Source organism: Mustela nivalis (genome assembly GCF_964662115.1).
Source record: "Mustela nivalis genome assembly, chromosome: 8".
In the NCBI taxonomy this organism is placed as follows: Eukaryota; Metazoa; Chordata; class Mammalia; order Carnivora; family Mustelidae; genus Mustela; species Mustela nivalis.
Genome location: NC_139027.1, coordinates 48,992,755 through 49,016,873, shown reverse-complemented (window position 1 = coordinate 49,016,873; position 24,119 = coordinate 48,992,755). Strand labels below are relative to the sequence as shown.

Sequence of the window (24,119 nt, the reverse complement as noted above, 5' to 3'; positions counted from 1 at the left end):
TGCACAGCAGGGTCCTTCTCAACCACCCCCCACCCCCAACCCGTTACAATTGAGAGTCAGTGGTTTCAAAGGGGCTGGTGTGCGTTGCCTCATCACAGGGCAGAGAAGAGCTTATATCAGTCCGAATCAGTGGATCTTCCTGCCCTTGAAAATTTCCAGACCACTTCCACCACAGCCATATTAATTTCCAGAAATCACTTTTCACACTTCTCTGAGACAAACACACATAGCTTCAAACGTTAAGCAATGCCAAAGGCTCATGAGGCAAAACAGTTGTCTCCCGCCCCATCTTACTCAAACTATTTTTTAGTTTTTTTTTCCTGTACTATTTATCTGTTTTTTTTCCCCCTATGCGATACGCATATATTGTTGGTTTGAGTTGTGAGTTTTCAACTTACCTGTTGGCTTTCTCATCATTTAAATGAGTTATCTTGCTGTCTTTCAATCTCTCTGCCAATGGTGTTATTTTTGGTTAAATCTCTTTTCAGTATTTAGGTTATCATGTCTGTGTAAATACTGTTTATTGCAAAGCCAAGGACTATATTGTAATTATGCTTCCTTTCTTATAAAATTTTTGGTATCATTAGGATTAATAATTGCTCCCCTTTCCCCACTTAAATGTCTTGGTTCCAAATCGATGGCTTCTTAACATGATTGTAGCTAAATGTATCAGATAACTTCCCCTGGTAGCTTCAGATAACCTTTCTGCCTCCCAGGTCCTGCTCTAAGCTGACTTGGTCACTCTCTGGGCTGGCAGCACAGCAGTGGCTCTGGAAATTTCCATCCTGGAAATCCCCCTTTGACTCTCAACTGTGTTTGATCCCATTTCCTGAATCCCACGTCTTTCTCTTTCTTTTTCTTTTGTGCATTAACCCCCTTTGTTTTCATGAATCACATTCTTAAATAGCTTCCTGAGGGGAAAAAAGGCATGGAAGAAAAGTCCTTTGAGATTTTCAAGACTGAATTTTTCTTTATCCTCGCCCTTGGTAGTTAATTCATCTGGGTATAGAATTGTAGACTCAAAATGATATTTTTCGGGGCACCTGGGTGGCTCAGTGGGTTGAGCTGCTGCCTTTGGCTCAGGTCATGATCTCGGGGTCCCGGGATCGAGTCCCGCATCGGGCTTGCTGCTCGGCGGGGAGCCTGCTTCCTCCTCTCTCTCTCTCTCCGCCTGCCTTTCTGCATACTTGTGATCTCTCTCTGTCAAATAAATAAATAAAATCTTTTTTAAAAAAAAGATATTTTTCCTTAGAATTCTGAAAGCATTGCTCCATGTTTTCTAGCTTCCTGTATTATTGCTGAGATGTGACCATTCTTATTGCTGATTATTTTGATGTAAACTTTTTTTTCCCTGGTGTTTTGAAATGTTATCTTGATATGGATTGTGTTTTTAGTGCTGACATTTCCTGGGTTCTTTTAATCTAGAAACTCAAGTCTTTTGTTTACTAATATTTTTTCTTAAATTATTTGAAAATTCCTTTCTCATTTATCTGTTTTCTCTTTTTAGAATTCTTTTTTTTTTCTTTCTAGGATGCTTATTAATTCTTTTTTTTAAATATATATATATTTTTTAAGATCTTATTTATTTATTTGACAGAGAGAGATCACAAGTAGGCAGAGAGGCAGGCAGAGAGAGAGAGGAGGAAGCAGGCTCCCTGCTGAGCAGAGAGCCCGATGCGGGACTCGATCCCAGGACCCTGAGATCATGACCTGAGCCGAAGGCAGCGGCTTAACCCACTGAGCCACCCAGGCGCCCCTGCTTATTAATTCTTATAGGGCTCCTTGAATTAATCTCCTAATTGTCTGGCATTCCTGATCATTCTATCCTAATTTCCAGCTCATTCTCTCTCTCATTATTATTTTGTTCTGTTTTCTGGGAGATTCCCTTGAATTTATATTCCATCCCTCCTATTGATTTTCCCCCAACCTTAGCTATTGCATATTTAATTTTCAGGTGTTCTTATAGGTTTCCTACTTCCTCTGCCCATTCTATTAGAATCCTCTTCTTGTTATTATCTCTTCCAAACACTGAATACAATTTTCGTTCCTGAAGTTCTTTTCTTCTTGATCTTTTCTTTAAGTCTCAGTTTCTTGTGTATTTGTTCTGGTCTTTGTTTTTTACTTTTGGGGACTTTTTCAATGTCTGTGGATTCTTAGCTGCTCATTAATGTTTGAGTCAATTACTAAAATGCTGATGGGGGGGTCTCTGTGTGCATTGGTAGGGTTTTCTTCTGGTGATCTTCACTGTAGGACAGTGGTTCTCATTAGGGATAGCTCCTAGGAACATTTTGAAAAGTTGTGAAGATTTTTAGTAGTCACCTGAAGTAGTAGTTGTGAAGATTTTTAGTAGGGACTGTGGCATAAGAAATATACATGTATTTGAGTTCCTAGAGTTCCTAGAGCTCTTGTAATTTCCTGAATAATAGTAGTGCTAAAGTGTCTTACACAGAGTTCCTAAATCCCTTGATTTATTTCCTGGTGATAGGAACATTTTTTGTTCTAATGTTGGGTTCCTGGGCAGAATAGGAGCTGGCCATCAGAAAGGCCAAGTCATGATTAGAAGCTTGGAACTTTCAGCCCTACTTCTTTTCCTCTGTGAAGGAATGAGGGGCTAGAGATTGAGTTTAAAAACTGTCATGTCTTAATGATGAAGCCTCCATTAAAATTCCCAACCGAGACTATGTTGAATACTTCTGGGTTGGTGTATACATTGAGGTGTTGGGTGAGTCATGCACCCCAACCTCCACTGAAACAGAAGCTCCTGTGCTCAGGACCTTCTAGACCTCACCTTACGTACCTCTTCATCTTATTGTTCATCTATATTCCTTATCATATCTCTTATAATACGCAGGTAAATGTAAGCAAATGTTTCTTCAAGTTTTGTGAGCTACATAGCAAATTATCAAACCTGAGGAGGGGGTTGTGGGAAGTCTAATTTATAGCTGATTGGTCAGAAGTAGAGTTGACAGCCTGGGACTTATGACTGGTATCTAAAGTGGGGACAGTCTTGTGGGATTGAGTCCTTAATCTGTGGAGGATATGTATTAACTTTGGGTAGTTAAGTATCAAAATTGAATTGTAGGATATCCAGTTGATATATACCTGAAAAATTAGAAAATTTGACTCATTTGGTGTCAGGAGTATTGCAAATGTAGAGGAATCAAGTTTTTTTTAAAGGTCTACCAGGGTCTAGTATGTGGGGTCAGGTGGGCTAGTTGGCTTGCCAGATACTTCCATACAATAAAGATTGCCACATGTGAAGGGTTGGCAGATAAAATAAAGAACACCCAGTTAAAATTAAATTTCAGGTAAACAAAAAAAAATTTTTTTTTTGTATCAGTATGTTTCAAATATTGCTTTTTTCCCATCTGGCAACCCTATCTGTGTTCTGCTTCACTTAATGATTTGATCTAGGATATATAAAGACAAATAAATTTTTTTACATGGATTTAAGATACCTTGAGATTTCTATAAAATTGCATTTCCAAGAATGCAACGACCACCTAAATTAAGGGGACACTGGGCTTAGCTTTGTTTAAAACTTAACCAAGGGCTCTTTACCATTTAGAAGGACATATCACTGACAACAGCCCTGCTTGTGATCAAATATGCTGATATTAGTCTGCAAGTAATTGTCTTACTCCTGGGGATCCAAATATACCAATGTAGACCTCATTTTAAGATGACAAATATAAAAAAATGTAACAAAATATAATGAAAGAGGGTGCCTAGGTGGCTCAGTCGGTTAAGCATCTGCCTTTAGCTCGGGTTGTGGTCCCAGGGTTCTGGGATCGGAGTCCTGCATGGGGCTCCCTGCTCAGCGGGGATCCTGCTTCTCCCTCTGCCTCTGACTCTCCACCGTGCTTGAGTCCTTTCTCTCGCAAATAAATAAAATCTTTTAAAAAATATATAATGAAGGAAGTCTCAGCAAAATTCAGCTGAATATTGTGTAACTTATCTTAAATCCAAGCTTATTCATTGTAAAAAGATGAAAATATCCACTATTATGTTGCCCATGTGCTTTCACAGTGCAACACAGTTAATTGTATCATAATTACTTTTCTTCTCTTTCTCCTTTGTAAGGGCACTATAATGATTTTTTAAAAATTATGTGTAGGTTGATTATTTTAACTGAATTTCACTTCTGTTCATAAAGGGGATATTTCAAAATACTTATAAAAGGGGCACCTGGGTGGCTCAGTGGGTTAAAGCCTCTGCCTTCAGCTCAGGTCATGTTCCCAGGGTCCTGGGATTGAGCCCCACATCGGCCTCTCTGCTCAGCAGGGAGCCTGCTTCCTCCTCTCTCTCTGCCTGCCTCTCTGCCTACTGTGATCTCTATCTGTCAAATAAATAAATAAAATAAAATAAAAAACTTATAAAAAAGAAGGTGTTTGTACCCACAGCATGGTCAAGTCTCAAAATAGTTATGCTCCATGAGAGAAGCTGGGCAAAAAAAGTCTATACATATGATTCCATTTTAAGAATATTCTCAAAAATGCAAACTAACCTATAGCAACAGAAAGAAGATCAATAACTGGGGATTGGATGTGAAAAAGGGAGTGGCAGGAGGGGAGATTAACTTTTGAGAGGATGGATATGTGCATTACCTGTAATGGTTTCATGAGTGGATGCATATGTCAAAACTCTCTAAATGTATACCTTAATGTGAGCTGCTTACTATATGTCAATTATATCTCAATAAAGCTATTAAAAAAAAAAGGTGTTGAATCTAATAGAATTGAGGCCAACTGCCATAGGGCGACCAGGGCAAGGATGGCACTTTTGCAATGAGGCACTTCCAAATGTCATTATATGTAGGATCTGTAGGTCTTTCTCCACATGTGATTCAGTTCTCCTGTTCAAGGTGCTTTATTCTCCTTCCTGGGGGATGTGAATCAGGCTGCCAGCATCGTAGGAACCAAGCAGGGGAAGGGGCGAGGAGGACTCCCCATTCAGCATACAGACTTTTATTTCATCCTTGTCTTCAAGCCTCATCATCTCACCTTCCCCTTTGCCTGCTGTCTCTAGTCAGATGCCTCTCTCACTTCTGTCAGTATTCCTCTAAAACACATACTTTACGCTTGATCTTAACTCAAAGGCTGAGAAGTGATTAAAGAATATATACTTTAAATATGCTCAAATAGGGGTGTCTCAGTGGCTCAGTCGTTAAATGTCTGCCCTCGGTTCTCAGGGTCTTGAGATCCAGCCCTACACTGGGCTCTCTGCTCAACGGGGAGCTTGCTTCTCCCTCTCCCACTCCTCCTGCTTGTGTTCCCTCTCTCGCTGTCTCTCTCTCGGTAAAATAAATAAAATCTTTAAAAAACAAATAAATATACTCAAATAAAACAATTATAAAAAAGAAAAGATTTTCTGGCATTCGCTTGTTAGATAACTCTTGGATGACAGAATTGGTTGCTTCTTAAGTGAGACCAGGACAGATGTTGTGGTGGGGGTGGCATTGTAACATTTTGTGGAGGAAGCCAATAAGACAGCCGGCTTTCCTTCAGACAATTGCTGCCACTGCCAGAGAAAATATCAGGTAGGATGTGGCAATTCCAATGTTCTTATACCTGGACACCAGCAACTACAGGGCCAGGACCTAGAAAGGATTCAGGTCACCCAGTGCCCATTTTGCTGGTGGAGTTTGAGGTGTTCCCAGAAGGCTCTGGACACAGATTATCATGAGGATTTCGAGGATCTGAGGGTCAGCCTGCAGGTAACATTTCATGGGTGCCCCCAGCAGGAAGTCCCCATTCTGTGTGGAGGCAGGGGAGTGTCTCCTGTTTAAACAGTGGCTTCCTTTTGGTGAGCGTTTGCTCTGTGCCAGGCACGTGTGAAGCACTTTTCAGAAATTATTTCAGGGATTTCACAATAATCCTTATGTTTTTATCCCATTTCACAGAGGACACAACTGAGATTCAAGTAAGTCAGATAACATGCGTAATGCCTAAAGACACTGGGAAGTGTCCGAGATAGAACCACATCCAGACGAACAGGCTCCAGACCTGGAGATTCCACCGGCATCCAGATACTGTTTTCTCAAGAACTCCAACTATGGGAATTTTGAGAACTTGGGAGCTTAAGCGAAGCTTCTTTGGGATTACTCTGGCTAAGACTGTGTAAGGAGAGCAGGTGGAGGTAGGTCATATTGAAGTGGGGGAACCACTTGGTCTCCTGATGAAATACAGGGGGTAATATTTTTTTTAATTAAAAAATTTTTTAATTCCTGTACAGTTAACAGACAGTGTTTTATTTGTTTTAGATGTGCAATAGAGTGTTTCAGCAATTCTGTACATTACTCAGTGCTGGTCAGGATAAGGACGCTCTTCATCCCCTTCACCTATGTCACCCATCCCCCACCCACTGCCTCTCTGGTAACCATCTGTTTATTCTCTCTTATAAACAGCCTGTTTTGCAGTTTGTCTCCTTCCCCTGCTTTGCTTTGTTTCTTAAATTCCATATATGAGTGAAATCATACAGTATTTATCTTTCTCTGACTGACTTGTTTTGCTTAGCATTATACTCTCTAGATCCATCGACATTGTTGCGAATAGCAAGATTTCATTTTTTGTGGCTGAATAATATACCATTGCATATAGATACATCACATGTTCTTTACCACTTGTCTATCAATGGACATGGAACAATATTTTTTTTTAATGAAGATTTATTTATTTATTTGAGAGAGAGAGAGCACAAGTGTGCATGGGGGGAGGGGGAGAGGGAGAGGGAGAGAGCGAATCTCAAGCAGATTCCACATTGAGTAGGGAGCCTGATGCAGGGCTCAATCCCACAATCCTGAGACCGTGAACTGAGCCAAAACCAAGAGCCGGATGCCCAGCTGACTGAGCCACCCAGGTGCCCCAATGGGGACAATATTCTAAATAGATCATCATCAGCCCTACTATACATCATGGGCTTACTGTCAGGAAACCCAAGTTCAAGTCCCTACTCCACTACTAGCTCATGGTGTGACCTTGCATGGTTGCTAATCTCCCACCGGACACGGGGCCTCCATGTTCTCATCTGAGGCCAGGAGATTTGACTGGACGAGTCTAAAGTTCCTCTCAGCTTTAAAATGCTGGGATTCCATGTGTTATCCCTCCCAGAGATGTTCATGGGATGGAACAAAAGGACTTTGTTGTTGTCTCAGAGAGGAATTTTGCCAATCAGGGGATCTCTCCCACTGTTGCGGCCTCATCTGGAGTTGCTGCCTGCCCAGGGGCTGCGTTCTTCCCGTTCTTTCCGGGCGAGGCTATGGCCGCAGATGGTTAAGGAGCAGGCCTTACCTTCCTCCAGGCAGACTTAGGATCCAGCTCTGCGGGCAGCTGTGACTCACCGTGGATTATGAAAGCACTCAAGAACAGGCGGCATTGCGTACATGCTGGCAGCCGAGACCTCTCCCATCCGATTCACTCTTTTTTTTTTTTTTTTTTAATCCTTCTTTTGGATACAAGCTTCTTTGAGTTCATCTTTGGACTGGAAACGGAAGCATTATTGGAGAACAGGCAGAACGGGAATTGCCCATCAATTGGGGAGATCCCAGCCCTTGAAGGGAGGCTGGGCTTTGATTGTGGAATCCCTAAGCCTTGATCTTGCATGCCCAAGCCCTGAGTTACCGCCCTCCACACCTCCCCACTCCCTGCCATCTGCGTGGCCCACCTCCCCTCCCCAGATGACCCCCAAGGCAGCCCCATGACTGTCAGGAGCTTCAGGCAGGAAAATGAGGCCCAGAGAAGGGACTGTCCCTGGGCACATGGAGTGAGGAAACATGTGAGCTTGCTTGTGTGTGGGGGGAAGTGGGTGGACAGGAATATGTGTCGGGATTCTGCAACTGGGGCAATAGCCACAATAGCGCTTCCTCGGGGGAAAGGACGGAAGCCCACTTCTCAGACTCCTTCAGGCGGATGGCCCACATCCCCCTCAGCTGCCGCTCCAAGGAAAAACTGGAGTTTAGCTCTAAGCTGTCTCCCCATCCTCGTTGCCTGGCCGTCTCCTCTGTCAAACATTTGTTCTACTGGTCAGGCCTCGTTCCTCCTGTGTCCGTCCACCTGCGGGAAGCTCCCCTCCGCCGCTGTGCTCCTCATCCCTCCCTACGAACTACAGAGCCCACCGGACCCATCACTCTTTTCTGTCTTTGCTTTTGCAAATTTCCTGAATGCACCAATCTGTCCCCGCTGCCTCCACCCCTTCCCTCCCGTCTGTGTTCCAGTCTACAGAGCAAGGAACTGTCCTCGCGGTCCCTCGTGACCTTCTCACTGCTCAGTCCCAGTGCCTTTTTTTAGTCCTCATCCAATTTAACCTCTTGGCCACGTGTGACATGCCAGCCAGCTGCTCCCTCTTCTGTCTCTCCCCTTGGCTTCTGTGACCCATCCCTTTTACTGCTCCAGCTACCTCTCAGGAAGAATCACCTCCTTCCTGGTTTCTTTCTCACTGTTTTCTCTTCCTGGGTCTGGGCGCCCCATGTGTGTCCGCACACGTGCATTTGTGGGTGGGCGGTATTGATTCCCTGCTCAATACAGCACCTGGCGTATTGAAAACAGTTATTAGCTGTTCATTACCAGACAGTTTACCCCCTTATAGATGGAGAGGACAGTAGCCGAGAAACCTAGGCGATTGTCTTAATTAGGACCCAAAAGATGGAGTTGATAATAAGTCCCTGATTTCTTTTGCCTGTTCCATAACTGCCTGTAAAGATTCGCAAATGTTGCTCTTCTTCAGTCCCTGGCTGTTCCTCTCTGGCAAATCCTTGTTGCCCTGAATGCAGATCCCCTCAAGTGTAGGCACGAGTAGCTTGTGTTCACTGACCCGCATAGGAGTACAGGCGCCATTCAGCTCTCATCCTGTTGCCTCAGTCTTGCTGAGATCATTGTCTCTGTAGTTCACTGCTAAAGCAGTCTGGTCTCAACGTGCACCAGGACTGCCAAATGGATTCAGAAGTCAGGGAGAAGGCGTCTCGGTGCCAGCGACCAGATGAGCACAGGGCCCACCAGCTTCAGCCAGGGCATTTGCTGGCCCCTGGTGCCGGGAGGACCTGGGTGACCTGAAGACTGGCTTTTAGCTTCCAGGGTTGGGTTCCCGAGGGCCACCTCCTCAGCAGCCCTGTGCCCGCAGCCACTCGGTGGTACATATGCATGTGTATGTGTGTGTGCATGTGTGTGTGCGCGCGCGTGTAACTCTCCCTTTGGTGGGTTCAGGGACTTTGTGTCATTTCTCAAGATGTTATTTATTAGCCAAAAAGCATTCCTGGGCCAGAGTCAGGGGCTCAGTGTTGCAGTCACTCAGCAACATGTCTGCAGCTGGGGGGGTAGGGAAACCTCCTAATGATTACACCCATACCAAGTGGGAGCGAGTCCCGATGCAGCCCCGAAGAGAGGAAGTATGCCAGACGCCCCCCGCACAAGGTCACCTGGCTCATATGTGGTATTTGTAGGAGGTCTGCCTGACCCCGGGCTGGGTCCTCTCTTCCATGCCCATGTGCCTTTTTCAGAAAAAGGGACACACTGAGGCCCCTGGGTAACAAACAAGGGGCCCTACGAATGTGAGTTCTATGTCCTCACCTTCCCGAGGCTCCAGTGCAGACGTGATCCTAGTGAGCGTGCCTGGGGACACACACGGGGATGTACCCCGGGGAACGAAATGCCTGGCCCTGGAAAGCGAGGATGGCCAATCACGGCCGGGAGAGCGGCTTTAGTGGGTATGCGGGGAGATCCACGTCGGTGTCGGAAGGCTGGGCACCAGCTCTGGAATTGTAAGCATGTTCCTCTCAGTTTCCCCATATTACTATGAGAGGTTGGGGGAGATGATCTTGAGGTTCCTAACTTTCAGAAGGGGTTTTCCTGCGGTGTCAAGCTCTCCCCCCGAGTCAAGTACTACTAACAAATTCCGGTAAGCACATGGTATCTTTCTTTTTTTTCTTTTTAACCTATTTATAATGTATAATTCAGTGGTTTTTCGTATGAGTGTAAGGTTGTGCAACTATCACACAGTTAGGAGCTGCCGAACTGTCTTCCATAGAAGCACATGGTATCTTACATGTGTGTGACACACTTCCTTAACACTTTTCACTGTGCCTTTCCATGCAGAAGTGTGACTCGGTTTATCTTGTTTACATAGCACTGTCTTTTTCATGCTCCATGGTAATTGAGTAATTAATTACTTACGGCACCTTCCCTCTGCTGCGCTCCAGGTGGAACACCCACTGCTTCCGTGACCGGCATTTTCCTACCTACAGACCTCAAGGAGAGCAACCAGCAACCAGGAGAGCAACCAGTGTCCATTGAGGACAGGCAAGAACTGGTCTGGGAAGAGGTATGTGGTCAGCAGGCACTGAAGGCTCCAGAGCGTGGCAGTCAGGGAGGGCAGCCTGGAGAAGTAGCTCAGGCTGGGGGCCTGCGGCTGGCTCTGGTCTGGCCCATGCAGTGTTTTAGGAAATTCAAAACAGTTGCTAAAATTGAAAACCAAGACATTGCACATTAGAAGTCAGTATTTGGGGTTTCTGTGGAAAACTGGGAGGATGCTGTTGAAAAGCGGAAGGGGCTGTATTGAATCGGTACTCCCCCTTGAGCCCCTTTGGCTAGAGGGTCCTTCTTGGGGAGCACACACTGGCCAGCCCAGCCCAGACCCAGTCCATCTGCTTCATTTGTCCTGTCACCTGCACTGTGGCCACCTTCCCTGAGTGCTCAGCCCACTGTGACAGGATACGTAGGGGCCAAGTCATGCTCCACAGGTGGTTAAATTTCCCACATGTGACACAGCGATCAGACCCAAACTCAATTGGACCTCAAATGGGCTGCCGAAAGGTGTAAGATTTTGGACATAGTGGTGGATCTGATTTTCCAGAGTTGGCTAGGAAAGTAGACCCTCTCTGCTGGGATCATCTGTCACATGTCAGGCAGTGTTCTAAACATTTTAATTGCCACAACCCCCTGGTCCATGAAGCAGCTACAGACACCCCCACCTCATGCTTGCAGAAACAGAGACACAGAAAGGTGAAGCAAGTTGCTCTGTGTCACACAGCCAGGGCATGGCAGGGGCTGGGATGGGAACCCAGGCAGTCAGACTCCAGAGGGGCATATTCCCGATTACCCTGCTGCTCCACACCCTCCCCACCCCCTGCCCCAGCCAGGTCAGACATCTTGGAGTCTGTCTTTTCATTTGTGAGAGCCCTACCAGTCATCCCTGCCTCATAGGGAGGAAATGAGATGCTGTGTGAAGACATTTGATAAATTGCAGTGTGCTCCATAAATGTTAGTTGTTACTGGTAATTACTATAACCTGCAGGTCAGGATTCACGCCAGAAGCTCATGGCTGAGGCTGCCTATCTTGTCAGTCTCTCTCCAGCTGTGGCTCGGTGGCCGCTGGGTGGGGAGAGAATGTCACTAGCACGGTTTCTTGGAAGTTCCGACATGTGTGAACAGGAAATCGATTAAGGACTACACAACGGGGAGGAAGCTGAGGCGTGGGTGGGGTTTTCAAAGGCACGATCTCCCGTTTACTTCAAAACCCCTTCCTCCCACCGCGGAGTTAAGCCCACCTAAGGTTGCTGTTTCTTGCTGGGAGGTCCAGGCTTGCCCACAGCCACCATGGAGAACAGGAGGGTTCACACGCCACCTCTCTGAGCAGTTCCCAGAGCATTTAGATACAGACGTCCAGTTTGCAGACTGCATGCAGAAGCTGACCAAGAAACTAAGGGGGTGCTGCAACTCAGCTCCTGCTCTGTTCGAAAGTCGTGTGTCTTGGCGTGGGCTGCTTCTGCAGAAGGATGTGCCGTCTTTCTCTTTGTACAGAGGTGCCGCCTGAGAGTCTCTGGTGCATCTACTCAATTGGTCTGCCTGCCGGGGGTGCTGTTTTCCATTCATACAATGACCCCATGCGGGCTGGAGAGGACCCTGGCTGTGCACCCTAACGAGTCAGAGGACAGACTCCTTTGCTGCTCAGCGACTTGACCCTTACTTCCAGCTCCCAGGTTTCCTCCACAGAGTTCATGGCTGCCCTCTATGGCAGGCTCACAGTGCTCCCTCCATCCGGCCCATATTCTCCCATGACTCTGTGCTGTTCATTCCCCTTCCCTCCCTCTGTCTGATCCAAGGCAAGGTCATCCAGAGCCAACTCCCAACATTCCAGATTGAACCCCATTTGTTTTCCCTTTGGCCTCTGTTCCTGGGTTCCCTTCCTGGTCGCCTCCCAAGACCCCTGCCTCTCTGCCTATACCCGCTTGTTGCCCAGCCCACAGACTGGAGAATTCTCCTAAATTCCGGAGCTCAGTTGCAGATTCCTGGCTGCAAAAACCTAATTGACCAGACTCCCAAATGCTGCATGGTTGAAACTACCTGCATTCTTTCCACCTGTGGGCCTAACCCCTGCTTTGCTTGCTACTTGGTCCCACCAGAGCTGGAGGCTGCCTGTGACCGTGAGACCCAGCCTCACCTACCTGGATGAGCATCTGGGATCAGGCTGGGCCAGCGGGTTACTTCCTCAGTAGCATCCCACCTTAAGGGTGAAGTTAGGCTGGTTCAGACACTCCTAAAGGACTGTCTCGTGAGTAAATAAATAGTCATGCTCATACAGGTCCAGAGTGATGACCCACTGGGGAGCAAAGGTTCTTTAACCGTGTGTGTCCCAGCACCTTGAGGAAATCTACACATGATGCCAGAACAAGGAGGTGCTTAGAAAAGTTACTGAATCTTTTTGGCTGTCAATACTGCAGCCCTTCTTATCTAGAAGATGATTCAGAATTTCTGCAGGTGGGTGTGGTGACAGCTGGGGGGATTAAAAAAATCTCCCCTCCTTTTTCTGTTCCCTCCCCCCATTAGAGGCATATACTTTGGGGATCGCTGCCCTGGAGTTTCTTTGTTGCCTTCAGCTCAAATGGGACAAGCTCTAGGTATGAGAAGGGATAGGTTTCTCTATCTCTAACTTGGTGTTTTCTGTACCATCTCCAGTGATATGTGCCTTTATTCCTATCAGGTTGGCTTCCTGCGTCAGCAGATGGTTTTGGAGGACTGAGGTGGATGGATCCGAAACTTGGCACAAGTTCGGGCTGGCTCTGACGTCTCCAAGATTGAGCTGACCTGGCTTGGAGACTTGGCATCCCTTAACCGCCTCTCATCAGACTCAAACTGGCCAGGAATCCCCCAGGCCAGTTGTCCTGGGAAAGGTGGAATGTTCCACACTGCCAGAGGTTCTGGAATCTTCTCGGATGCCACGATCCCACTTTACAACCCAGGAATGCCCAGAGCGATACTGGAATAGAAGGTCAAGTTTGGGGATGTCAGGGGTGTTGGTTCTAACATTTCCTAGGACCTCCCCTTATCCGCAGGGGCAGACAGGAAGGGACTCATTATCCCTGCTAATACTCTGGTCCAGGAAGTGACAGAGCACTTCAGAGGGCCAAGCCAGATGGGAAGCCAGAAATCCAGCTGCCCGGCACCCCTCCCCTTGAAGTCTTTGGAGGGGTCCCTCTGCGGCTTCATGAGGCAGCTGGGCTCCCTCCAGTGACCTCAGCGGCCAGGGTTGTGCAAGTCTTGCCGGCTCCCGCCCACACCCACGCCCTACGCAGCCTGGCAGGGCCCTGACTCATCCCCATGTGATTGGACAACCAGTTTTTGGAGACTGACCTTGGCAAGGGGAGCAGTGAGGCGGGGCTTGGGGTGGACTGGGAAAGCATCCACCATGTGTCAGGGCTAGGCTCACAGAGGAGGGTGACTGTGAAGTGGGAGACAATGGACTATTCTGTCTTCTTCCTCTTCTTCCCTCATTCAACCCCCTCTCCCTCTGGGACCCAGGGCCCACATGCTGCTGCCCCTCACTCAGTGATCAGATCTACCAGGTGCCCCACCCGGGCCAAGGCTGGGTGCTGAAGACTCTGTGTCCAGTTGTCCTCTCTGAGGCTCCCTCACTGGACCCCTGCTCTGGGCCTCACCTCTCTGTGAGCCCCCACCTCTCCAAGGAACTCACCCCTCCTGGGGCCCCTCCTGGGCCCCTCCTCTCCTGCCCCTAAGCCTCTGAGCTCCCCCACTGGTCAGCATGTCTCTTGGTGCCCCTCATGCCCTCACCACCCCCTGCAACCCCTCCCCCGCAACCACACTCCTTTTTTGGTGTTCTGATTTATACACGCGCTGGTAGCTCTTAGGCACTGATAAACTGGGTCATTCTACCTACTGAAGAAAACCATATGTTGCTGTCTTTCCCAGTAGCATCTGTATCCCCTAAGTGTAAGAACTGAAAAAAACTCTGGTAGGATTTCAGACATTAGCGATAGGTCATGGGCGGGGTGACACGGGGTTTGCTGCTAGAGGAGTCTTCCGATCACTATCAAATCACGCTTTGAAGGGAGGGAATTATCTAGATTGCCATAGGAACGGTCCTTTGTTCCTGATACCTGGCCCATCTCTTCAGGCTTCTCAAACTCAGAGACAGACCAGCAACACATGTGTTCAAAAGGGGGTCCTCATGCAATATTGGCTCACTGGTAAAATTTTCAGTGTTTTTCCCATGTGTTGAAATCGGTGTATCACTGACTCTGACTTTTCAGTCAGATGCTCTCAGTCTGAACAGATTTCGGGTGAGAAAGAAAAGCAGAAAAGCAGCCATCCTATAAGCATAATAGTAACATTTTTTTTTTAAGTTTTCTCTATTTATTTATTATTTATTTCTTTTCAATGTAACAGAATTCATTGTTTATTCACCACACCCAGTGCTCCATGCAATCCGTGCCCTCCATAACACCCACCACCTGGTTCCCCCAACCTCCCACCCCCCGCCCCTTCAGAGCCCTCAGGTTGTTTTTCAGAGTCCATAGTCTCTCTGGTTCATCTCCCCTTCCAATTTCCCTCAACTCCCTTCTCCTCTCCATCTCCCTATGTCCTCCATGTTATTTGTTATGCTCCACAAATAAGTGAAGCCATATGATAATTGACTCTCTCTGCTTGACTTATTTTACTCAACATAATCTCTTCCAAGATGCCCTTCAACGGACGAATGGATAAGGAAGATGTGGTCCATATACACTATGGAGTTTTATGCCTCCATCAGAAAGGATGAATACCCAACTTTTGTATTAACAATAGTAACATTTTAATTTGAAATTGAGTGAGAATTTCAGAGGAATGTTCAATATAGACAAAAGGTTTGAAGTTGAGTGAGAAAGGGCTAGAAAACACCTTATAAGAATATATATAAATGTTCCATTGAATCTGGGCAAATTCTTAGAAGTGAATCTGATTATTACTGGGGGCTCACCTGTGAAGGCTAACACAGCTGCAAACAGAAAAACCGGGGATGGCCTGCATATGTGTTAATGTGCCTGACCACTTAGTGATAAAAATGCCGAGGGATCGCTCATCAGTAATTTTGACAACCGCTCTGCTCCTGTTTTACTCAGGAGAAAAACGGGATTTTGCCAAAGGATGACTTACACTGCAAGATTCCCGAATGGTATGTGAATGTGGAACCCCAGCTGGCAGGCCCCATGGTGGTGGGAGGCCCGGCACCTGGATGCGACAGCTGCTGGCCAGTCCCCGCCCAGGATGGCTGCTCAGTCTGTGTAGTTTGGGGTTTGGGTGGCATTTATGATCTGAGGCTTAGAAAAGTCAGAGAATGCTGTGAAAGACGCCCAGCAGCCTGGAGACTACCTAGCTTTAACCGCAGGCACTGCCGCTGCTCAGATGCTGTGCCCCGTGTGTTTTCTGGGGCCATTATTTATTTATTTACTTTTAAAAATATTTTATTTATTTATTTGACAGACAGCGAGAGAGAGAGAGAGCGAGAGAGAGACAGCAAAAGCAGGAAGTAGAGGGAGTAGGAGAGAGAGAAGCAGGCTTCCCCCGGAGCAGGCAGCCCGATGCGCAGCTTGATCCTAGGACCCTGGGATCATGACCTCAGCCGAAGGCAGACGCTTAACCAGCGCACTCCATCCTGGGGCCATTGTTGGTGTTTGGGCTGCAACGTTAGACCCAGTTAGGATGTGGCTGAGTGTGTAAAATCACATAAAATATCACTCATCGCTCAGCACATCTTAGGCACTAAAGAAGCATTCACTTTTTATTAATTTTATTATTTAGAGAAAAATCTCAGCTAGAAATTGTATTGGACTTTTAGTAAAAGACTGTAAGTAACTGTGGTTTAAACAAAATATGTTGTATTATTATTTTTGTTGTACAAGAGATGTCCAGAAGTATGAAGCCCCAAACTGGCATGAGGGACCCTTACCAGTTACTCTGTCCATCTGCCTTGTGTCAGCATCTCTAGGCTGCTCATGGTCTAACACAGCTGCTGAAGATCCAGCCATCATGTGTGTGTTCAGGTAGGAAGCAGGAGGAAGTGGGGAGCAATCCCCAGCTGCCTGCCCATCTAGAAAGAATTTTTCTGTGCATTGTCGCCCTCACCAACAACTTCTACTCACATTTCCTTAGCTAAAATAATGTCATGTAGCCAGAGTTTTAAATAGTGATCAAAAGTGTAGTTACTCCAAATAAGATTAGAGTTGCGTTACTCAGGAAGAAGAGGAGAGCGGTACTAGTTGGGTAGGAAAACAGTGGTTGCTTCCTAGTCATATCCAAGAAAGGAGGTTGTCCTTACAAAAAAAGCTTGATTGGTTACTTTTATGTGTTGAGCATTTGGGAGGTGGTAAGTGGGTGAAAAGTATCTGTAGAAACACAAAGGCCACTGATGAAGCTGTGATCAGGTTTTGAATTTAATATGGCACTTTATGAATATGAATACCTTTATGAATTTCTTTGATCATTAATCTGATCTAATCTGTTTGGTAAGCTTTAAAAATAATATCTGAGAATAATTCCTTTTTTTTTAAATTTTATTTATTTATTTGTCAGAGAGAGAGAGAGCACAAGCAGACAGAGGCAAAGAAAGAAGCAGTCTTCCCGCTGAGCAAGGAGCCCAATGCAGGGCTTGATCCCAGGACTTTGGGATCATGACCCAAGCCGAAGGCAGCTACCTAACTGACTGAGCCACCCAGGAGTCTCATTAGCTGAGAAGAATTCTTTCTTTCTTTTTTTTTTTTTTTAAAGATTTTATTTATTTATTTGACAGGCAAAGATCACAAGTAGGCAGAGAGGTGGGCAGAAAGGGAGAGGAAGGGAAGCAGGCTCCCTGCTAAGCAGAGAGCCCTATGCGGGGCTCAATCCCAAGACCCTGGGTGACCTGAGCCAAAGGCAGGGGCTTTAACCCACTGAGCCACCCAGGAACCCCAGCTGAGAAGAATTCTTGATTAGCAGCTGTTAGTACAGCATCTCTCATTTTCTTTTTTTCTTTCTTTCAAGATCTAATTATTTGAGAGAGAGAGAGAGAAAACACAAGAGCAGGGTGAGGGACAGAGGGAGAATCGGACTCCCCACTGAGTAGGGAGTCCAGTTCAGGGCCTGATCCTGGGGCTTCGGGATCATGACCTGAGCCGAAGGATGATGCTTGACCAACTGAGCCACCTAGGTGACCCAATCTCTGACTTTTTTTTTTTTTAAAGATTTTATTTATTTTTTGAGAGAAAGAGAGAAAGCATGAGTGGAGGGAGGAACAGAAGGAGAGAGAGAAGCAGACTCCATGCAGAGCTCAGAGGCTGACGTGGGGCTTAATCCCAGGACCTGAGATCACTACCTGAGCTGAAATTAAGAGTCAGATGCTTAACCAACTGTGCCTCCCAGGTGCTCCAATCTCTCACTTATTTTAAATAAAATATGTATGAAATCAGGGCAGGGAGTGGTGTGGGGAAACTTAAAACCACCCACCAAAACTAAGTCTAATGGACAGCATAAACCAAAATTTTAGAGGAATCCTCAACATAGACAAATGAAGGTTAAGACATCCCTTCCCCTCATTCAGATCATGAAAGTGAACATACATGAAAAACACAAGACTCTTCAGACCTCACCACTGTTTACCTCTTGATTCAAAGACCCAACCACCATTCTGCTGTGGGGTCCTGTAAGATAACCAAGGTTGATTCTCCTCCTCTTCTCTTGTCATCTCTGTGCGTCTAAAGACCACAAGTCCCCAAGAGTTAATTAGGCAGTAAGTAGTGAGATGGCGTGTGTGTGTGTTGTGTGCATGCGTGCGCATGTATGTTCAGAAACCCTGGGGTCGGGGCTGGCCGTAGTACCTACATCCTGGGAGAGAAATCCCTAGAGGTAAAAAGCTATTGAAGTTGGCATGAGAGAAAGAGCTCTGTCGGAACCAGGGAGAACCGTAGCTTTTCAAGAATCAAATCCGTTCAGAGCCTCAGGTGCAGGGTTTAAATGGATGAACACCCACTGGAATCAGGACTGGGCTGAATGTTACGTACTCCAACCTGCCCTTCAGCTGCGGAACTGAGAATGGAGTTTGACCTTCACGCAAATAGAAATGGAGCCCGGGGAAATCTACACACCTTATCTGTTGTCAGAATACTGAGTTTAAGTAGGTTTTACCATTTAAAAATGATTTAAATATGACTGAGAGGCAGTATAGCATCAGTACTATGGAGCCAGACTGTCTGGGTTCAAATCCTGACTCCACCAATTATAGTTCCGTGACCTTGGGCAAGTTACCTAACTTTGGTGTCTCAGGATTCACATCTATAAAATGAAGTTAATAATTCTTTCTTCATTGTTGTTGTGAGGGTTACATGAGTCAATACATGAGAAGTGCTTTAGGACAGTACACAGTAGCACTCCATAAATGTGATCTATAGTATGGTGATGAGAATTATGATTAAAGAGGAAAGAATTTAATATAGAACCTGTAAATAAATGACAGAAACAAGTGAAAGAAAATAGGCGGAGGATTCAGAGGCCAAATATATCTTTAGAATAATGTACTACAGGCTCCAAAAGAAAATTTCAGGAAGCCGCTTGGTATCTTCAGTGGAGTAGAAGAGATGGTCTTTAGGAAACAGGACAGAAACCCATGAAGAGATAAGCAAATGAGATAACAAAATTTAAACATGCACAGAGAGCCAATGAAGAACAGAACTGATAATACAAAAGCAAAACAAGAGAGAAGCTTGATGACCCTCTTTCCTTTAGATTGAGACCTTCAGGGATGCTTGTACCCTATGAGTAGGTTGAATCAGAAATAAATAGGCCTTTAGAGGGACAGCAACTCAAGTTTAATTATTCATCCTCCAAAATTGGATTTATATCATCCCAGGTTACTAGTGCTTCTAGGCACATGGCAAAAGTAACATAAATTCACACTGGAAAAAGATAAAATTAAAGGTTTAGATCACTAGGAAGGTACAACAATACCAAATAGCTATGAACCTAATAGTATTATAAAATCTTTCAAGCTGAGCAATAATAAAAATACTGTATGTTCATAGCTGTGGATATATGTAGATAAAGCTGTGCCTAGAGGGAAATATATATACATACATATAAATATATGTATAAATATATAAATAATGGATATAAATAATATGGATATAAGTATTTACATAAATGTATTATTTATTAAATAACATATGTATTAATAGGAAATTAATTTATTTAATATATAAAATATTATGTTAATATTATGTCTATATAAATAAGGGTAATATGGAAGAAATTAACTAACAGTATCAAGATTTGTTATAAAACTATAGCAATGTAGATTTTGTGGTATTGACTTCAGAATGGCCAAATTTATCAATGGATTAGAATAATAAAACAGGGGCGCCTGGGTGGCTCAGTGGTTTGGGCTGCTGCCTTTGGCTCGGGTCATGATCTCAGGGTCCTGGGATCGAGCCCCGCATCGATTGGGCTCCCTGCTCCGCAGGAAGCCTGCTTCCCTCTCTCTCTCTCTCTGCCTGCCTCTCTGCCTACTTGTGATCTCCGTCTTTCAAATAAATAAATAAAATCTAAAAAAAAAAAAAAAAGAATAATAAAACAGATATATGGACTCTTGATTACATCAAAGGTGATGAAATAGAGCAGTGGGAAAAAGAGTCTTTTCATTGAATGTGCTGGGATATTTGAATACCCACTTGGAAAAAGATTAATATTAATTTCTGTCTCACATATAAACAAAAATAAAATTCAGTTAAACTATTCTTTTAAAAGAAAGGCAGAACAATAAATTTCCTAGAAAATAGTGTAAATGTAGGATAAATATATACTATATTTAATATTATATATTATATATATTATCCTTAATATATAATACATGTAACATAATATCTATAATATTATATAATAATAAGAATAAATAAAAATAAAGTAGTATAAATGTAGAAAATAGTATAAATTATAAATAAATCAATCATGATCTCAGGATATGGAAAGACTTCTTAGAAGATTAAAAAGCACTAACTAGGGGCACCTGAGTGGCTCAGTGGGTTAAGCCTCTGCCTTCGGTTCAGGTCATGATCTCAGGTACTGGGATCGAGCCCCACATCGGGCTCCCTGCTTCCCCCTCTCTCTCTGCCTGCCTCTCTGACTACTTGCGATCTCTGTCTGTCAAATAAACAAATAAAATATAAAAAAAAATAAAAAGCACTAACTATAAGGAATCTATTTACTAATACATTAAAATAAAAAGTTCTGTTAATCAAAAATAACATTAAAAAAATAAAAAAGGGAGCCAAAGAAGGGGAATATATTTAATACATATGACTAACAAAGGGCTTTTTTATATATACATACATATATATTCATATGTAAAGATCACCTATTAAGATTCATATATAAAGATCTAGGGTTCCCAGGATCTTATGATGTGTTTATCTTCAGTTTAGTAGATAATGATAAACCTTTCCAAATGGGTTTTCCAAAATGAGTACCAAATGGAACCTTAAAGTGAGGTAGCCTGGAGCAAAAGTTGTTAGTAACAGAAATACATGAAAGGCTAAGCTTAGTTAGAAATTCTGAGATCAGGGGGCCAGCAACTAGAGAAGACCCAGAAAACACCAAAGAAATGGTGTTTCTGTGGCAGAATGTAAGATAGGAATGAGGGAACTAAATATAGTGAAATGGAAATAAAAGTTAAAAAGGGTTAAAGAGAAAATAGTAAATGTAAGAAAGAGTCAAAAGAGATACAGCAGAATCATAACTGATTTCCCCAAAAAAGAAAATCAAAATAGTGTTAAAGAAAAAGAAATTTAAATATAATAGAAGAAAGATAGGTGGTTTCTTAAAAAATTAAACGTACACTTGCCATATGACCCAGCAGTCCTATCCACTCTTAGATAATAATTATCTAATTATTATCTAATAATAATAGATTATTATTATCTGTAATAATAATAATAGATTATTAAAAACAACTGCACCCCAATATTTATAGCAGCCATGTCCACAATAGCCAAAGTATGGAAAGAGCCCAGATGTCTATCAACAGATGAATGGATAAAGAAGATGTGTGTGTGTCTGTGTGTGTGTGTGTGTGTATGAATATATGAAACAGAATATTACTCAGGCATCAAAAATGAAATCTTGCCATTTGCAATGATGTGCATGGAGCTAGAGGGTATTATGCTAAGCAAAATAAGTCAATCAGAGAAAAATAATGATCATATGATCTCACTTTTATGTGGAATTTAAGAAACAAGGCAGAGGATAATAGAGGAAGAGAGGAAAAAATAAAAGAAGATGAAACCAGAGAGGGAGACAAATCGTAAGAGACTAGTAATTGGGAAACAAACTGAGGATTGCTGGAGGGGATGGGTTGGGGGTGGGGTACCTGGGTGATGGACATTAAGGAGGCACAGGATATAACGAGCACTGGGTCTTGTATAAGACGGATGAATCACTGAATTCCACCTCTGAAGCCAATAATACATAATATGTTAATTGAATTTAAATTTTAAAAAAGATAAATAAAAACATATGTCCACATAAGGAGTTGTATATGAATGCTCATAACAGATATAAGAATTTTACAAAATGATTCTGTACTTCATTCAGAAGAACGGACTTAAAGATGGTCAGTAAGATTTTCACAGTGGGGCTCCTGAGTGGCTCAGTGGGTTAAAGCCTCTGCCTTCGGCTCAGCTCATGATGTCAAGTTTGTGGGATCAAGTACCGCATCGGGCTCTCTGCTCATCGGGAAGCCTGCTTCTCTCTCTGCCTGCCTCTCTGCCTACTTGTGATCTCTCTCTCTGTCAAATAAATGAATAAAATCTTTTTAAAAAAAAAGATTTTGACAGTGATAGTGGAAAAATTTTCATTCTCAGCACTTTAAACATATTTTTAAACTACATTTAAAAAAAAAGTATGATACTGTTGTAGAAATAGGCAGCAGATTAGTGGAACAGAACAGCCTGTATGTGTGTGTGTGTGTGTGTGTGTGTGTGTGTATGTGTGTGCGCGCGCGCATGTGTTTGTATCTAATAAGGGTGACAAATCAGTGCGAAAAAGCACTGATTATTTAATACAAAGAACTAGAATAAATATTAGTGCCATGTACCTGAAGTTGACAAAACTTCTCCTGTAAGGGTCAGATAATAAATATTTAAGCCTTTGTGAGCTATATCATCTCTGTCACAACTACTTAACTGCCACTGTAGTATGAAAACAGGCATAGGGATAATACATAAACAAATGAATGTCGCTGTGTCCCAATAAAACTTTATTTACAAAGATAGGCAGCTGGCTGGATTTAGCCTGAGGGCTATAGTTTGTTGACCAATGTCATATACCACAAACACACTAGAAGAAAGTTAAATGGATAACTTCATTATCTTGGGAAGAAGAAGACTATCATAAGGCAAAAACAAAAACCAGAAAACAAAGGAAAAAATGATAATCTAATCATTTAATAAAAACTTTTCCACATTAAAAAATTAACAAACATAAATATCAAATGAAAAACAGGAGAAACATTTGTATATAGAAAGAACTTTTACCAATCAATAAGGAAAAGGTCCACTAATTGAGTAGAAAACTGAACATAAGCATTTATTTTATAAAAGAAAAAGTATAATTGACTTTGAATTCATTCTAACACCTTGGAAACAACAGAACACAGAGAACTGTATGAAACATTTGAAATTAATACAACTAACAAGTACGACTGCTTGCTTTTACTCAACTGGCACCTGATAGTAGAATTAAATTGACCAAGAGAGATCACCCAAAACAGATTTTTTTTTTAAAGATTTTATTTATTTATTCGACAGAGAGAAATCACAAGCAGATGGAGAGGCAGGCAGAGAGAGAGGAAGGGAAGCAGGCTCCCTGCTGAGCAGAGAGCCCGATGCGGGACTCGATCCCAAGACCCTGAGATCATGACCTGAGCCGAAGGCAGCGGCTTAACCCACTGAGCCACCCAGGTGCCCCCCAAAACAGATTTTAACAGACAAGATTAATTAACATGAGGTAGGGGTGAGATCAGGGTTAAGATGTGAAGCAAAGAAACAGAAATTGTGCTTTGGGCTGAGAATTTAAACACTGTATAAAAGAGACATTTTCAATTAGGATTCTAACCGATAGCAAATGGAAATTTTCTGAAAGAGCTTGTCTTTCAGACAAGCTGGCTGCCTGAAGGGCTGTTCCTTTACTGAACCATCACAAACAAGTACCTTGTGGTGAGGGGACAGGTCTCAGGGATCCAGGTCTCAATCTCTGCTCTAAATAATGTAAGAGTAAGAATGTATGAGAATTGCTTTTGAGAAGAGCTGCTAAAGAAGTAACAGTTGGAAATCTGATTGTCCTTAATTATGAACTGTCAGCTTTATGTCAATAGCACGCTCTAATCTCTAGGAAGAGCCAGTGAACCCCTCTGCCAATCCTTTTCACATACACACTGGAGGAGGAAAAGGAAGACCAAGAGGAAGAGGAAGAAGAAGAAGAAGAAGAGAAACTTTGATATGGGTCAAAGCCAAGGAAACATTTGGGCCATAGTGGTAAATCAATAAAGGATTAAAAGCTTTTCTGCATTAGTTCCTTTTTCCTGTTGATATTTCTTTAGGTTCTTTCTTTTGAGACCTCCTGGCTCTTGGCCCTTTTCCTCTACAGCAGCCATATTAATGAAAAACTCTGCCCTGGGGTGAGCCTTGGTTGGCTTTGCTCTAGAATTTTAGAGAAAAACACTCCTTCCTGGGTCAAGATTAAGTTCAGATCAGGAGTAAGTTTGGGTCTGGAGTTAGCCTGGGCTTTGGGGTAAGGTGTCTGAAAGATTCATGCACGGCCTGGCTGAGCTCACAA

At 43.7% G+C, this 24,119-nt stretch overlaps 1 long non-coding RNA gene across 1 annotated transcript; it reads left to right on the top strand.

The window, feature by feature from the left end:
* Positions 1–939: 939 nt before the first annotated feature.
* On the top strand, positions 940–23,804 carry LOC309871174. Its single transcript, XR_014315071.1, has 5 exons — positions 940–986; positions 5,903–6,138; positions 10,190–10,311; positions 15,386–15,438; positions 23,676–23,804. It is a non-coding gene; the product is annotated as an uncharacterized lncRNA (long non-coding RNA).
* The last annotated feature ends 315 nt before the right edge of the window (positions 23,805–24,119 follow it).